Source organism: Dipodomys spectabilis, unplaced genomic scaffold (genome assembly GCF_019054845.1).
Source record: "Dipodomys spectabilis isolate Male_0828 unplaced genomic scaffold, ASM1905484v1 ptg000069l, whole genome shotgun sequence".
In the NCBI taxonomy this organism is placed as follows: domain Eukaryota; kingdom Metazoa; phylum Chordata; class Mammalia; order Rodentia; family Heteromyidae; genus Dipodomys; species Dipodomys spectabilis.
In genome coordinates this window covers 22627796-22644541 of record NW_024870746.1, presented here as the reverse complement: position 1 = coordinate 22644541, position 16746 = coordinate 22627796, and the positions used below count along the sequence as shown (strand labels likewise).

At 44.6% G+C, this 16746-nt stretch overlaps 1 long non-coding RNA gene across 1 annotated transcript; it reads left to right on the top strand.

The window, feature by feature from the left end:
• The first annotated feature begins 3828 nt into the window (after positions 1-3828).
• LOC122109698 lies at positions 3829-16720 on the top strand. The gene is made up of 3 exons (XR_006147728.1): positions 3829-4273; positions 15388-15485; positions 16306-16720. It is a non-coding gene; the product is annotated as an uncharacterized LOC122109698 (long non-coding RNA).
• The last annotated feature ends 26 nt before the right edge of the window (positions 16721-16746 follow it).

Here is a 16746-nt window from a genome sequence, read left to right as displayed (position 1 = left end):
AAATCATAGCAGTGGCCTCCTGAGAAACTTAGCCTTGCACATGGAAGACTTTCCCTTGGAAGATTTTCAAGCTTCTGTTGCTGTTTGGTCCATTTTTACTAATCCCATCCTGGGGCTGAGTCATCTCTCAAGGAGAGACTTTGAGCCAGAACTATCTACCTCAGACATGCCTAGATTCTCTCACCAAACTGTGAGAGAATAAAAGCCTGTACTTTCAGACCACTCACATTGAGAGTAATCTGTGACGGATAGTTAGTGCACCAGATAGCATCGGTTCTTGATCTGTGGAGTTCCTTCAGACTGTTCCCTTACTATGCTTCTATGGGCTGAAAAGTTCCCCACCCTCCATCCCCTGGCTTTTTGCTTTGGCTCCACCTCTTTAGCTCTTGCTCTGGCAGCTATGATTGAAGGTTGGGCCTTGGGCCTTGGACTTATTCTTTGTGTTGTGTTCTTCCTTTCTTTATTTTTTGTGCCAGTACTGGGACTTGAACTCAGAATCTCATACTCTTGCTTGGCTTTTCCATTCAAGACTCTACCAATTGAGTCATGCTCCTTTTCCAGGTTTATTTTTTTTGTCAGTTGTGGGACTTGAACTCTGGGCCTAGGCACTGTCCTTCAGCATTTCAGCTCAAGGAGAGTACTCTACCACTTGAGCCACAGCACCACTTCTGGTTTTTTGGTGGTTAATTGGAGATAAGAATCTCACAGACTTTCTTGTCTGGGCTGGCTTTGAACTGTGATCCTCAGATCTCAGCCTCCTGAGTAGCTAGGATTACAGGTGTGGGCCACCAGCCCCTGGCTCATCTTCCAGCTTTTGGATGGTTAATTGGAAATAAGAGTCTGATGGATTTTTCTTCCTTGGGCTGGCTTTGAACCTTGATCCCCAGTTTGCAGCCTCCTGAGCAGGGGTTACAGCAGTGAGCCACCAGAGCCCAGCTGGTTTTATCATTTGTCATTGACCCTGGACCTTCTCCAGACACTTCTTGGGAGATCTTTTGACTTCACACTTCATAATCTTATGCATGCAATGAGTGCCTGAATCCTACCCTGAGCTTTTCACCTGCCCCAAGTCTGACCCAGAAAGAGGGTGAGAAAATAAATGGACTTACTAGTTCAGGAAAGCTTCACCACGCACTCTGGCAAGACTTGGAAGGAAAGTTGAAACAACTTGCTTATCATGAGAAAATTCATGGCATTGTGGCCTTTCACCCTATTCGCATGCTTTCCCTATCAATCAAGACTTTCCTGCGTTTGTTAGCTGATGGATGGCAAATGACTGGCCTATTTCTTTGGGAAAATAAGATGCTGTTTCAGATATTTTCCTTTCCCTGCTTTTCTTCCCACCCCTGCCTGACTTAAAAGCCTTCATTCTTTAAATCCAGTCAGCATTTCACTCATTATTACCATTAATTGTAGAGTTTAGACACTGAAATGATTGGCTCTGGGTTCCATTCCCGGGCTCTGGTGACTTAGAGCTAATAGACCCGAAACTGGGACATTTGGATGCATTTACTTGCTTCTCCTGGTCTTATGATAGTTCAGGCCTCTGAGTAAATCATGAGCCAACCTTAGGTTAGACAATAGAACTGGAACCTAATTTGTGTTTGCTGGATTGCCCCCAGATACTGAGGACTCAAGTTCAGTGTTTCTGTGTGGGTTGCGGGACACTGGCCTAGGTTGGAAATTGGACATGACATTTCTCATCTGCTGTCACCAAGGGAATACTGTACTCGTTGATGAAAGTGCTTGGTGACTAGAGATGAATGCCCTGCATGTAGATGTGTGTAGACGTGGGCTGAGAAGATGAACCAAGATAGTTAAGGCCCACTCGGGACCTGTGTGCCCACTTCCTGGGTGAATCTCATCTATGAAAAATGCTTTACCCTCTCTGACCTGAGAATTTCCCAAGTGATTCTGCAGGCCATGAGCACCGTGGAGTTGGCATCCACACATCCAGCAGTTCCCTGGGTGCTTGACCTTGAACATCCCTTAGGAAATGAGAGCTCCTCTTCACAGCCAAAGCTGCTTTCTTTCCTCTCTTCCTCATCTTCTGGTATTCCTCCATTTTGTTCCAGCTGGAATACTGAAGTCATTTGTCCTTTTCTCTCACCCCAGACTTGTGGTCGGTTGCTGGCTTTGATCGGTTCCCTCTTGCCTGTCTCCAAAATGGGCCATTTCTCCCATCGGTTGTCACCCTCCTGTTTCTGAACTCCTCACTGGCCATTTGTCTACCCTGTCCCAGAGCTGTTTTGTGTCCCACCCCTGCTAGAGAGATGAACGCAGAAAGCAGCCTGGTTCATACCACCCTCTGCTGAAAGCCAGACTCTTTACCTACGTGGGTGAGCTGCTCAAGGTGTAATCATGGCTGACAAGGCGTTGCCCGAGCTCATCTGGCCACGTTTCCATTTCCAATCAAACTCTTTCCCTAATGTATCTTGACTTGTATGTTTTCTGCACATGAGCACTGCCAGCCTTTGCACACATGATTTCTTTGCTTACTCTCTTGCCAGGTGCTGGTGGCTCATGCCTGTAATCCTAGCTACTCAGGAGGCTGAGATCTGAGGCTCATGGTTCAAAGCCAGCTCAGGCAGGAAAGTCTGTGAGACTCTTATCTCCAATGAACCACCAGGAAACCGGAAGTGGCACCGTGGCTCAAGTGATAGAGTGCTCACCTTGAGCTGAAGAACTGAAGGACAGCACCCAGGCCCAGAGTTCAAGCCCCACAGCAGACAAAACACAAAACAAAACAAAACCTTCTCCCTTGCATCTCACGACTTGACCCTGACTTCTCTTTGTATTCCCAAACCTAACCACTCCTGCAAGCAATCTTCCCTGTCCTGGAGTCTCGGGGGCAGGGGGGTGGGGGTGGGAGTGGGGGTGGGGCAGGGGGGCATTCCCCAGTGTGCAGACACCATCCTAGCTCTGCCATTGCACACACCTGCGTGAGAGCAGGGGCAGCTGGTGCTCAGGGCGGTGTCTGGTAAGCAGCCCCATCAGAACGGAGGGCCAGCAGTGGAGTGCTGGAAATCCACCCGGGAGAAAGTCTCTGCTAGGGGCCAAAACCTAATGAAAAGCTCCCACCTGCCAATGTCACTCTGCAAAGGTAACAAGGTTGAGCAGTGGACTGAGGGCGAGATTTGGGATACCGAGAGTCCAACTTTGAATCCCAGCTCGGCCCCTTGTGGGAGCCAAGACTGACTACCTAAGCCCTGAGCCGCTCCATGGTGAATCAGGGACTGTAACTGGCACCCCGAAGGCTGGTGTAAAGAATACTGCAGGCAGAGTGTGGTGAAGTGCTTACCCCAGTGAACGGCCGACAGGACAGGATTGTCCTGCTGCCCAGAGAAGCCTGTACCCAGGGCGGTGAACTTGTGCTGACAGAGCAGACTTGATAAAAGCCCTGGTTGTCGGATATGATAATAATAGTCTCATTTATTAATATAAAAGCCCGCTAATAGAGGCGGCACTTTTAATTAGCCAACACGGCCACGATATTAATTTCTATCCAGAGTTATTTAAGTCCAGGAGTCTTCCTCCCGTCTTTGGTTAGGACTTAGCTGGAGGGCGATTGAGAACATTTGTAATTGGATTTCTGTGCAGGACTTAATTATAAGGAGACAATAAAACCCCCGAAATGCGGCAGGTTCTACCCTGCTAACTTATTTTCCAGAGACACGCTCCCACCAATGAATGCACAGATTTATCTAAATTATAATTTTTAAGCTTAACAAAGCTTTACCTCCTTCCTCCCCGCTCCCCCGTCCACCCCCCGTCCCCCAGGCCTGAGAGAATCCTTCCGGGAGTACAGATTTTCAAGGAGCAGGCACAGAGGCGGAATACTTCATTCCGGTAATCAAGTGTCTCGCACCACGGGCCGCTGAACGGCTTCCCCAAAGCCCCTTGAGATATCAGAAGTGTATTTTCTTTCCTTGGCCAAATGGCTTATTAATAGAATTGGCTTATTTATATCTCACCCAGAAAAAAAAAAAATCCCAAAGTGATACAGCAACTGGGAGATATCGAGCCAATTAGTTGTTGGGCTTGTTGTCATGTGTGTGTGTATGTGTGTGTGGGGAGAATCGAGTTATTAATTTTCTGCCCTTCACTAGTGGCGGAATCGATGCGGAGGAAACCGGAAAGAATGAAGAGATGCACGCGTCTCAGCCCACCTGAGAAAACTCAGGGAGCAGGTGAAAAACCTCCACAGCTGCAGCCAAGCCGTCCAATCAGAGGACAGTGGGAAGCCCAGGGCCCGCTCTGTGGTGGGCCAGAGGTAATGTGGACCCCATTTATGCAGTGTCCACAGTGGGCCCGACTCTTTACAGCCATAGTTGGTTTAGGTCTTAGTAACTCTTCTGGAAAAGGAGCTTAGTTCACCTCTTTGACCGAAGAAATGGGTGCATTCGCTCATCCATTCAGTCTTTATTGAATTTTGTTCAGGTCAGGCTGCGGAAACACAGCTTTCTCATCTCGATGGAAATAGTTGTTTAAGGTTACCAGCCGGCTAAGCTAGAGTTCTTGTTATTCTTTTCTTTGAAGGTTGTAAGTAATGGTTTTGTTAGGACATTTTCATACGTGTATATCATGTATTTTGACCATATTATCTCCCTGATATCTTCTCTTGTCTCTCCCATTCTTCTTCTACTTGCATGTATTTTTGTGTAACAACAGCTCTTTTAAAATCTAGATTCTGCATATGAGAAAAAAATACACTATGTATCTCTTCGTTTGGCTCACTTAACATGATGATCTCCAGGTCTATCTCTTTCCGTAAATGATATAATTTCACTTTTATTTATGGCTGAATAGTACTCCATTGTGGATGTGTATCATATTTTTTTGATCCATTCATTCATAGATAAGCATCTAAGCTGATTCCACAGTGTGAGTATTGTGAATGGAGTTACAATAAACATGGTGGTGTGGGTATCTCTATTGTCTGCTGATATATATTCCTTCAAATATATGTCCAAGAGCAGTAAAATAGGATACTATGGTAGTTCTGTTTTTAGTTTTTAATTTCTATAGTTTTGGCTGAAAGTGACTAGATGAATTTACATGCTCACTGGTAGTTTCTAAGGTTGGTTGTGATAATGCCAGTCTGGAGAATGGCATTTCCTTCTTCTGGGTGCTTAGCTTCCTATGAAGCAGATGCCGCAAGTGGCCACCTACCCTTCCCCCACCTGACTGTGCATGCAGCCTTAAAGGGGGAAGAGAGGTCACGAGAACGGTGTAGAACCCGGAAGTGGATGGAAGGTCCACTTAGATGGGAGGTGGGAGAGGACCATTTTGCAATCTTCCAAGACCGATTGGTTGAGGAAGCTAGCGAGTTGAGGAATGCAGGATTTCCTGTTTTCCATATCCTTATTATTTTATTATAAATTCATTGTACAAATGGGTTTCATTTGACATGTCTATCATATGCATACAATGTAGCTTGGTCAGACTCATCATCTTCATCCCTTTCTTTCGTCCCCTGTCTCCTTTCTAAACCACTTCCAATCACACTCCTTACTCTCTTTTTATACATGCACATAAAGTATTTCAGCCACATTTACCTCCCTCATACTCTGTTCACTTCCCCCTCCCACTAATACTCCCACTGCGGAGCAATGCTCAGCATTCCTAGCCATAAAGGAACTACAAATCAAAATGGCATTGAGAGTTCATCTCACGGCAGTCAGAATGACTATCAGCAAGAATATAAACAACAAATCCTGTGGAGGATATTGGGGAAAGGGACTCTTATAAGCTTTTGGTAAGAATGCAACCACCATGGAAATCAGTAGGGAGATTTCTTAGAAAACTGAAGCTTGAACTATCAGATGACTTAGTGACAGCACTCACAGGCATTTATCTGAAGGAATATAACCAGGCTACAATAGAGGCACCTGCTCACCCATGTTAATTGCAGCACTACTCACAATAGCCAAGGTATGGAATTGACCTTAAATGTCCATGGATCAAGTATACATACATAATACATGTATATATATATATATATATATATATACACACACACACACATAGAGTATATGTATATATGTATACATACATATGTATATATATATATATATATATATACATAGAGTATTATTCAGCTATAAAGAAGAATAAAATAATGTTATTTGCAGGAAAATGGATGGAACTGGAAGTCATCGTATTAAGTGAAGTAAGCTAGGTTCAGAAGGTCAAAGGTCACATGTTTTCTCTCATAGATGCTAGACCTAAAATATACAAAAACACACCCAAGCTGGGCACCAGTGGCTCATGCCTATAATTCTAGCTACTCAGGAGGCTAAGATCTGAGGATCATGGTTCAAACCAACCTGGGTAGAAAAGTCCCTATGAGACTCTTATCTCCAGTTAAGCACTCAAAACCAGAAGTGGAGCTATGGCTCAAAATGATAGAGTGCTAGCCTTGAGCTAGGGACAGCAGACAGACCCTAAGTTCAAGCCCCATGACCTACAAAACAAAACAAAACATAAAACAAAACCACACATGATCACCATGTATCTATATATGTGTATATATAGGTATCATGTTCTTTCTATCTCCCTAATATTTGTAATTGTGGGACCATTTGAAGGGATTGACAGGAAGAGAATTTTAGAGGATGGACAATACCAAAATATATTGTATCTGTGAATGAAAATAATAAAAACTCACCAAGAGCTGTTGAATAATAGGGAATAGTAGGGACAGAAGAACTGAGAGTGAGGTAATCAACCAGATTAAAGTAACATATATCTGTGTGTGAAGCACCACGGTGAAACCTTTGAACAATTTGCATAAACTTAAAAGAGTGAACCTTAAGAATGTAAAACAGGTCTTGACTGTATGTATTTTTCTTTTGAAAACAATTGCAGGCCAGCCATAAAGGTAGCTGGTGATAGTGTTCTTGCCTAGAATGTGTGTGGCCCTGGGCTGATTTCCATTCTAGCACCACACACACACACAAATTTATAGTCACACTTACAGAATTATAGTTACACTTACAGAAATTGGAGTTGAAGGGTGAGAATCAGGACAAGAAGAAAATCACCCACAACCCCACTGACTCATTCAAATTATACTGTAACATGGTACAAACAGCTTTACAAGTCATTAAAAATTCCTGGACATAATTTTAAGAGAAAATATAATATTCCATCTTGTGGCTATCTCATAATTTATTTAAATGTTCCTATATTGGCAGACATTTAATTCATTTCCATTTAGTATTATAAATAAAAGAGATGGACATATTTGTCCATACTTTTACTGGCTCCAAATTGAAGTGGAATTATTGCGACAAAGACAAATGAATATTTTAAACACTCTGGAGACTTTCTGCCATGTGGTACTCTAAAAATATTGTGCGAATGTCTGTTGAGCCATCACTGCATGAGAGGCCCATCATGGCTTTGCAGACAGTACCCTGCGTTGGCTTTGCTAGTTTGCTAGGGTAGAACTGTATGTCACTATTCTGTTTCTTCATACCACGGCTTTGTACCTTTAAGACATCCTTTGTATTTCTTCTGCAGGGAGACTATTTTTGTCCCTTGCACATTTTTCTTTTGAGTTTAGAGCATTTTTATGTTTATAAATGCTACTTCATATTTTAAGCACATTCACTTTCTGATATTTTTGTGGGAGACATTTTTCTCAGGTTGATTTTGCTGTTTATGTTTACTTTCTGTGGTGTTCTTTTATAGAGATGGTTTGGATTTTTATGTGGCAGCATATATCTTTTTGTCCCCCCTTTGAGTTTTCTCCATTTGCTTTTTTAAGCTCAGAAATTTCATCTCCACACTGAACTAGCTATACTAATTTCTATTTATGGTTTTCTTCCCTCCCTCCCTTCCTCCCTCCCTCCCTCTCTTCCTTCCTTCCCCCCTCTTCCTTCCTTCCTTCCTGTCTTTCTTTTATCACATAACTAATTCATCTGAAATTTGCCTTGTTCTACATTGCATGGTGAGGGTTTAAATTGATTTTTCCCTAGTAACTCATTTATTTCAGCATTGTTTTTCAAAGGATGTTTTCTTTTTCTATTGGCTTAGATGCCTCTCTTTATTGCATGCTAAATTTATTTATTTATTTATTAACATACAATGGACTATCCTGAGCTATTTCACTCTGTTCAATTGATTCCTCCATTACAATCACATTTTTATAATTGTATCTTTACATTTTCACATAGTTAAAAATATAATGCACTTGTATGTGAAATGAAACATCCTGATATCCTGTAGAACAACTATCTAACAATTACTTTGTTTTGAAGGAGAGAAAAGAAGTCCATTTCTGTTCACGTATTTTTCCAGATGGATGTTATCTATCTCCATGGAAAAAAAAGCTCATTTTGATTGTTTTGTAATGGATTGGATTCAATGTGTAGCTTAATTCATGAAGCACTGTCATCTTCATACTCTTCATCTCAGAATATTACAGTTTTTTTCCTCCCTTTTCACATTGCTTTTGCTGGCTAACTCTTAGATCTAAATAAAATTCCAGTGTACACCATGAGATGAAAAAGTTGATTCTTATTCAGATCAGCTTTTCAATTATCCCAATGTATAATTCACATCTTTTCTAATGATTTTCAAGCCTCTGTGTGTGTGTGTGTGTGTGTGTGTGTGTGTGTGTGTGTGTGTGTGTGTATGTGAGAGAGAGAGAGAGAGAGAGAGAGGGAGAGAGAGAATTGACTTCTAGGCTGTTTAATCCAATGATCTGCCACATTCTCATGCTGATGTCAGTATCGCCTGGTCTTTCTAGTAGTGTCTAGGGACCCTTGGCATCACTTCCTGCTTTCGCCTAAATCAGGACTCATTTTCTGAATATAGACTCAGCCCATTGGTCAACACCTCTAGTCAGAAACTTTTGATTTATTTGAGTCAAGAGTCTCATCCTATAGCTCAGTCTGGCCTCTGAAAGCCTCAGTTCTCCTGTTTTAGGTTCTTGGAGTTCTGTGATTACAAGAATGCACCCCCACACCCAGTTTTTGGTCAGAAACGTTTTTTAGTGACTCAAAGAAAATCTGATGGAGCCAGGGGCCAGTGGCTCATGACTGTCATCCTAGCTATTCAGGAAGCTGAGATCTGAGGATTGTGGTTTGAGGCCACCTGGGGCAGTAGTCTGTGAGATTATTATCTCCAATAAACTGCTGCTGACATCCCCCCTCCCAACAACAGCAGCAGCAACAACAACAACAACAATTGGAAGTGGAGCTGTGGTTCATGTGGTAGAGCACTAGCCTTGAGCAAAAAGTTTAGGAACAATACCCAGGCCCTGAGTTGAGGCTCTAGGATTAGTGTACGTGCACGCATGTGCACACGTGCGCGCGCGCGCGCGCGCGCGCACACACACACACACACACACACAAATACAATAAAAAAAAAAAATAAAGATCTGATGGAGAAGTTTAATGCTAGGCTTTAGGGTTGAGTTAAAAAAAAACACCTAAACTTAGTTCTGACCTTGCTTCTACCCTCTTCTTTTGGTTCAGCTAAGTCAGATGAACTGGTATGAAAGACTCCACACTTCCTCAGGGAAGAATGAGGGCCTAGGAGGTTGTGTGGGATGTGAATTACACACGCAGGACCTCTGTATTCCTTAAGCGCTCGATGGACATCATATCCATTAACTGTTCTTCACCCAGATCACCTAAACTGATGTTAAACACATTGCACCTATCAGAAGACTTGCTCAGAGTCTCACTCTGCTACTACCTGATAGAGTCCAGTTTTTCTTCCAGTTGTGTTGACTTCATAATCCCATGACTTTTCTTTCTGTGCAGTGGGTTGTTGGCTCAGCCAGAGCTCTGACAAGAGCTCTTCTGACCAGAGGAATTTGTCACCTCAAGAGAAGAATTCAGGATCCTTGCCTTTGAAAAATCTAGCTCTCATGGTAGGAGAATATGGTGAAGCCAGGCCCAGGTGTTTGAGGCTAGTCAGCTCTAGTAAGAACAACTGTATCTGGCTGGGTTGGGTGCCCTGCTTCCCATCTATTTCTGTTGGCCTTGCTTTTTTTTTTTTGACAGTCCTGGGGCTGGAGCACAGGGCCTGGGCTCTGTCCCTAAACCTCTCTGTGCTTAAGACTAGCACTCTACCACTTGAACCACAGCACTACTTCTGGTGTTTTCTGCATATGTGGTACTGAGGAATTGAACCCAGGGCTTCATGCATGCTAGGTAAGCACTCTACCACTGACCCACCTTTCCAGCCCTGCCTTGTTGCTTTCTGACCCCAAGGATTGAGGGTACCTGTGGCAGAGTGCTTGAGTATGTGTAGTGGGAAGTGAACGGGTGGGACTTGGTGGGAGACGGGAGAGGGGCGCTCATTGCTGGGAAAGATTCCTTTCTGACCAAAACAGTGGTAGAGACAACAAGAACCGCAGAACCTAAAAACAATAACATTCTTTTATTGAATGTCTATTGCTTAAAAACAAAACAAAACAAAGAAACTCCATGATCTAGCAAGGTGTGGTAGTACATGCCTGTAATTTCAGCTACTCAGGAGGTGGAGACAGGAATATCCTGCATACTTATAATCCCAGTTGCTTGAGTTTGGAGATAGGAGGACAGAGGTCTGATCGAGGTCCCAGGTAAAAGCAAGAGAACCTATCTAAAAGCAAAAACAAAACAAACCCCAAAAACAAACAAACAAACAAAAAAACCAAGAGCAGACAAGTGGGAGATGGGTATAGGGCTTGGCTCAACTGGTAGAGTAATTTCCTAGCAAGTGGTAGGCCCTGAGTTCAATCCCAACTACCTCCAGATGCCTTGAATTTTGCCATGGGGAGACTGCCACTTTTCTGATTGTGTTTTCATTGTGAACTGGTGTGGGTAGAGCCTCTTCCACTTGAAAGTTACTCTGTTTTCCTATAAGCCTATATTTACATAGTTCCTCCCATTTTATTTTTAATGGCCTGTAGCAGTTCATTCTGTAGGTTATTGTGATTTGATAAAAAGATATATTTTTGAATGCTGTCTAGGCTGGGTGAGGCATGAGGGATCTGTATATGAGAAGGCAGACAAATTTGCTTTATGAAGAAGCTTTGCTTTTGTGGGGAGACTGGGCATGAATGGGACATGAAATCACACAAATGGTTCTTCTTATACTTCTTTTGATGTGGCTAGAGCCCTGGGCTTAGAGATTGAGGCACCTGGGTCCTGACCTTGACTTTTTCTTGTGTTTGCTTAGTGTTTCTACCTTTGAGACGGATCAGAGGGACCCACATCTTCCTGGGGGCACCAGGGCAAGAGTTAAACACCATTAAGCATTGTTAAATATTATTAAGTACTGTTAAATGCTATTAGCCTGGTTAGTTCTGTGCTGAACTTTCATTTAAGCCTTTATTGTGAACACCCTTTTAATTCCTTCAGTGAATGATGAAAACCGTCAGGGCTGGGTCATTTGATACGCCGCTCCTTCCATGCCTGGCAGCCTTGGGAGCTGGGGAGTGGGGGGATGGGGTGTCTCCTCTTTGGACCACCAGCTGGACTTCCCTCAGGCACTCTCTAATCAAGTTGTCTTGGACGCCTTGGGGTCACTCTGGGGATCCTTTAACATTTGCAGGGGACCACTACAACCAGGGTTCACAGTCCTGATTCAACCAGGAAGTCAGCATATCCTGGACCTGGAAAGCAGCTCCTTAAGTAAGACCAGGCCTCAGAAAATTCCAGATGACTCCACTTATCCTACTGCTATTCTTGCTCATGCAGAATGGGGCGGGGGCACTTCTCCTGGAGATCCAGGTGAAGGCAGGTGATGGAAGCAAACACAGTCCTTGGCATACTGGTTTGGAATGATAGTCTGCCATGATAGGTGCGAACAACCTTGCTCACCACCTACTCTATTATATAAATAGGCTGTTGTGTGCACTTCTCTAGCCAATGGGGAGGGGGCACTTCTTGTACTGCCCCCTGGTGTTGGAACTTTGTTCTAACAAAAGGCCTCTGGAGTGGTTTTTGCCTACTTTCGACCTGAGAAGCTGCGCCGGTGACAGGAAGAGGAGACAATGGTAGTGGCATCAAGGCAGTAGCTGTAGCCAAGACAACAGAAGGTAAACGGTGGAGGGCAGAGGAAGCAGAGATAACGAGGGAGTGCAAAAGTAGGGAGAAGGCAAGGGTGAGTGGAGTCCCAACTAGAGAAGGCATAGGGCTGCAAAGAGGCGGAGAAAAAGAATGGTGGCCTTGGTTGTTGGAAGAGTTCCATGGAATGAGCAGATTTGAAGGGCCAAGGTTCTCTTTCACCCTAGACCCAAGATCTATAACTCTTGTTGCTCTCAAGGGCCAAGAGCTCCAACACTCTAGGCCTGGAAGCCAAACTACCAGCTGTCCAAGAACTGTTAACACCACTGTGTGCTGAGATTCTCAGCACCTGAGCTTTAACATTGTTGTTGCCTGCCACCTCACACTGCTGCTAGGAACTGAGTGTGAATGTAGCTGCCAAGTGCTGGAGCTCCTGGTGATTGCTATCTAGAGCAACTGAAGGCTTGACCCCCCGCCGCCCCCCCCCCATTATCTCAGGTGCACACAGACTTTAGGCAAAACCCCGTGTATGTATGGATGTGCTTGACACAGCCAGACAATCTGTCAACATTCCATGGTAGGCCTAAGCTATAGGGAACTCTGAGGCCAAGCTGTGAGGCCAGGAAAGGGTTAAGAGGTTGGAAGACTAAGAACTGGACCCTGAGAAGGTCACATCGTCAAGGCAAGACAGACAGAGAGCTGTTTGAACATTAAAAGCTTGAGACCTCGGATAAGGGAGCCGGTTATCATTATCTTACCACATTCTCTGTCGGCACCTGCAGTCATCTCCCCTACACTGAACCCAGGTAACCTCTGTCTCCTTGCTCAGACCCCATAAAGGCTTAACTCCAGCCCCACCCCCTGGCACAACCTCTGATCCCATGGGAAGGTTGCTGCCCCTGGCTGTTCGTCAATAAACAGTCCGCACCTGTGGAAGATTGAGTCCGGCCTGTTCCCTTCCTTTTTCTCTCCATTGTCCTAACAGCAATGACCTTCCAGCTTGAGTATCTAGGGCCATATGTTTCTCAGGCTTCTAAAGCCTGGAGCAAGAAGCCTCTTTCTCTTAGGATGAGCCTCTGGGTCTGCTGTTGCAGACCCGATAGGCCTTGGGCACTCAAGAGCTAGAAATTGCCACACTAGAGGCGCTTCTCCTCACCTACCCACAATTCCTATCTGGGTAGACCAAACAGACGCTAGCCAGATATTTTCTTTCCCCAATTCTCACATTCTAATCATCATAAACATCATGGAAGTACAGACACAGAGGCAGCCCTAGAGGTCAAGTGCCTTGCTCAAGGTCATAGCCTTTGCGCACATTCCCCGTCTCCAGCCTCACGGTTCAAGGCAGGGGTGGGGGTGGGGGTCGATGATTAAGTCAGAAATGGAAGTTTGATTCTTTAGAGAAAGCTGTCAAGGAACCCATTGTAAGCATAAATGCTCAGCCCAACTTAAATATTCAGAGATTTTTTTTCCATCTAAAAATGGTCCTGGGCTCCTGCTGCTTGTTCTAGATGCCCAGTAGGGTTTATGTGATTACACTAACAGTAGGGAGACGGTGGAGAGCACACAAGGGTCCCTCTGCAGCTCTGGTGCTGCCCTGTGGTGTTTTTTTTTGTAGGACCTTTGCAGCCTGTCTTTCATGTTTTTTGTCTGTATGAACGGAACCAGCCTTCACATTGCTCTTGGAATGGGGCAAAGCAGTCACAGCGTTGCTCATCTGTGTTGGCAGAGTCTGAGAGTTGTTTGGCTTCTCGTTATCTCCCTACCTTGCTGTGCTTCTGTCTCAGTTCAAGAAGCACAATGTGAATCAAGAAACAGGAGCAGTGGCCACAACCACAGGAGCGAGGTGGGACTTTGAGCCCTAGACGATTGGGTTTGCCCAGAGAAGCTGCAGCTTCTGGTTCCAACTGAGCCTTCCTAGGAAGACTGTTTTGTAGTGTGGTAGAGACGGACTGGAATGAAGTTCAGTCCATAGGACGTTATCCTAGAACAATAAGACAGCACTGTTACTGATGCAAGGATGGAGGCTCTAGGGGCGGAGGATGCCTCCATCCTCCACCCACTTGTGGTGGGCATATGGGAACATCCTATCACAGATGTCCACATTTAGAATTTCCTGAGGACTGAGGTCAGAGGATATCACGGGAAGACTTGAAAGTGCCATTTTACCAGGCCTTCCATGCTATGTACCTGGTCAGCTGTCCCCTGCTCTGACTAGATCTGATTTTAGTTCAGTTTAAAGACACATAGAAGAAATCAGGAAATGGTCATGGGAGCCTAGGAAGAAGGTTAGAGCAGTGGCGGCTGAGATGGTTGGATGTGGGCCCTGTCCCAAGCCCTTACATCTGTGGTTTCTTGGTGAATTAAACATTGCCCCTGAAAGAGAGTAGAAGGGAGTTAAAAAAAAAAAAAAAAAAAGGAAGGTCAAGTTATTTACGCAGGACACAGGCCATCTCAGAACTGTAGGTATGCCTCGGTTCCTCTCCTGTCTCTCTTTGGAGAGAGAGCTGGCCAATCAACTCTCTTCTTCCTCTCCTGTCTCTCTTTGGAGAGAGAGCTGGCCAATCAACTCTCTTCTTCCTCTCCTGTCTCTCTTTGGAGAGAGAGCTGGCCAATCTACTCTCTTCTTCCTCTCCTGTCTCTCTTTGGAGAGAGAGCTGGCCAATCTACTCTCTTCTTCCTCTCCTGTCTCTCTTTGGAGAGAGAGCTGGCCAATCAACTCTCTTCTTATCAGCTGCTCTGTGTCCACTTCAGCGCTGAAAGATTCTCCTGGTTCCTGAGCCTGTACTATCCCCTTTTATGTTCAAAATTCTCTTAAGACTTCCACACAAGGAAATGAACAAGGTTTATAGTGTAACAAACCCCAGGGCCTGGAAAGGCTAAATAAACATTGCAACCACATATGTTGAGCAGCCTTGGGCTTCATTCAAATATCAGTGGGCTTGGTCTACCTGTCTTGTCTTCTGCCTCCCTCGTTCTTTCTCTACAAGCGACATCTCAGGGACTTTCCCACATCTCCCTGTCCCTTTTGAATCTTGGAGCGAGGGTTCTCCAGCTCTGGGGACTGCGCTGCTTGTCTATCACCACCTCCAGGCCTTGCCCTTGCCCTCAGTCTCTTGGTTTAGCAGACACCTTGTTTCTCTCAGGTATTTGTCACACTGGCAAAAGAAAAAAGCCTAAGACAGACCCAAATACTTTTTTGGGTCTTCATCCTGGACAAACAACTGCTGTTCTAGCCAACTATGTCCTGCCTGAGACCTTAGCACATGGGAATTTGGCCTGACCCATTTCTTGCCGCTAATTTCCATTAACGTGTAGTGTATTTCATAGCACGTTCTAGGTAAAAGCCTTCCTTCCTCTCCTATGTTTTCAGGTCAACCTCCATTGTCTGGTTTCCTAAGGGCTTAACTCTTAGACATCAACTTTCATATCCATTGCCAGATGGAGAATCTCATTTCTTCTCGCCTGCAGGTAAGGAAGGATAAATGATTACTTCCCCCACTCTTGTATACCAAATATATTACATACATTGCTTATTTAACTCGTACAAGATACTGGTTTTAAATGTTAAGACAGGGTCTTACTATGTAGCCCAAGCTTGCCTCGAGTTCACAGTCTCCTGCTTCAGCCTTCCAGATGCCAGAAGGAGAGATTTGCATTGCTGCTCAGTTTTTCTTTCAACATATTATTTAATGCTTACGTGACACACTGTATTTGTAGATTTGAAAAATCAATGCATCAGGAGATTACGGAACTTGTCCCAGAACACAGAGTTTGAGAACGAAGTCCAACACAAGATAACCTGAACCCAAGGCTTTTGTTACTACTAGTCAGGGATACATGAAACCTAGCATTGAGAAAGGAGTTAGGGGTGAAGGCCAAAGATGAATGGATAAAGCAGGGATGGAAAGCAAAACCAGTAGTGACCAACATATAATACCACCCGGCAGAAAGTCCTGTTCGTTGGCTGCAGAGAGGCCCCCCATTTGAGGCTAAGCTTCTAGCAGTCAATATGAAACAGATCGGAGCCACCTTTGCGTTCAGCTCACTCACTGAGCAGAGATGTTTGACAGCTCACAGCGTCAATGTGATCAAGGACGGATTACTAGCCAGGCCCAACTCCCTAAGTTCTCTTGAGAGGCTTTTCAAGCGAGCTTTTCCCTCATGTTCCAGAGCCCAGCCCCCACAGAGTCCTCTCGCTGCAATATGAAATATGGATTTGGTGTTGATGTCAGGTTGTGAACTTCTGGAGAACCAACACTTTTAACACGTTTCTTTTTCCCCCTTTTAGATGCTTGTCCAGCGTCAAGTTCACAGCAAGTGAGGGGCAGGTGTCAGTTGTGTGGAACAAGCATGAATATTAATGAATGCTGACGTGTACTCCCTCAGCATCTGCTTGCTGCAAGAGGAAGGCTCCACGTCTGGGCAGGACTGGCAGTATTAAATCCTTTTAGAACTAAGGCAAGGCAGCATGGCGCAGTGGAAAAGGCATGGACTCTGAACTCTGGAATTGGACTTCCACTTGGAAGTCTTAAATAAATCTTTAATTTCTCCGAAACTCAGACTGAAAAAGAAAAAAAAAAAAAAACAACCCGCAACAACAATACTCCAGTCATTTGAGAATAAAGGAGAAGCTATCAAGAAAGGGTGACTCACGTCTGTAATCCTAGCTACTCAGAAGGCTGAGATCTGAGGATCACGGTTCAAAGCCAGCCTAGGCAGGAAAGTAATC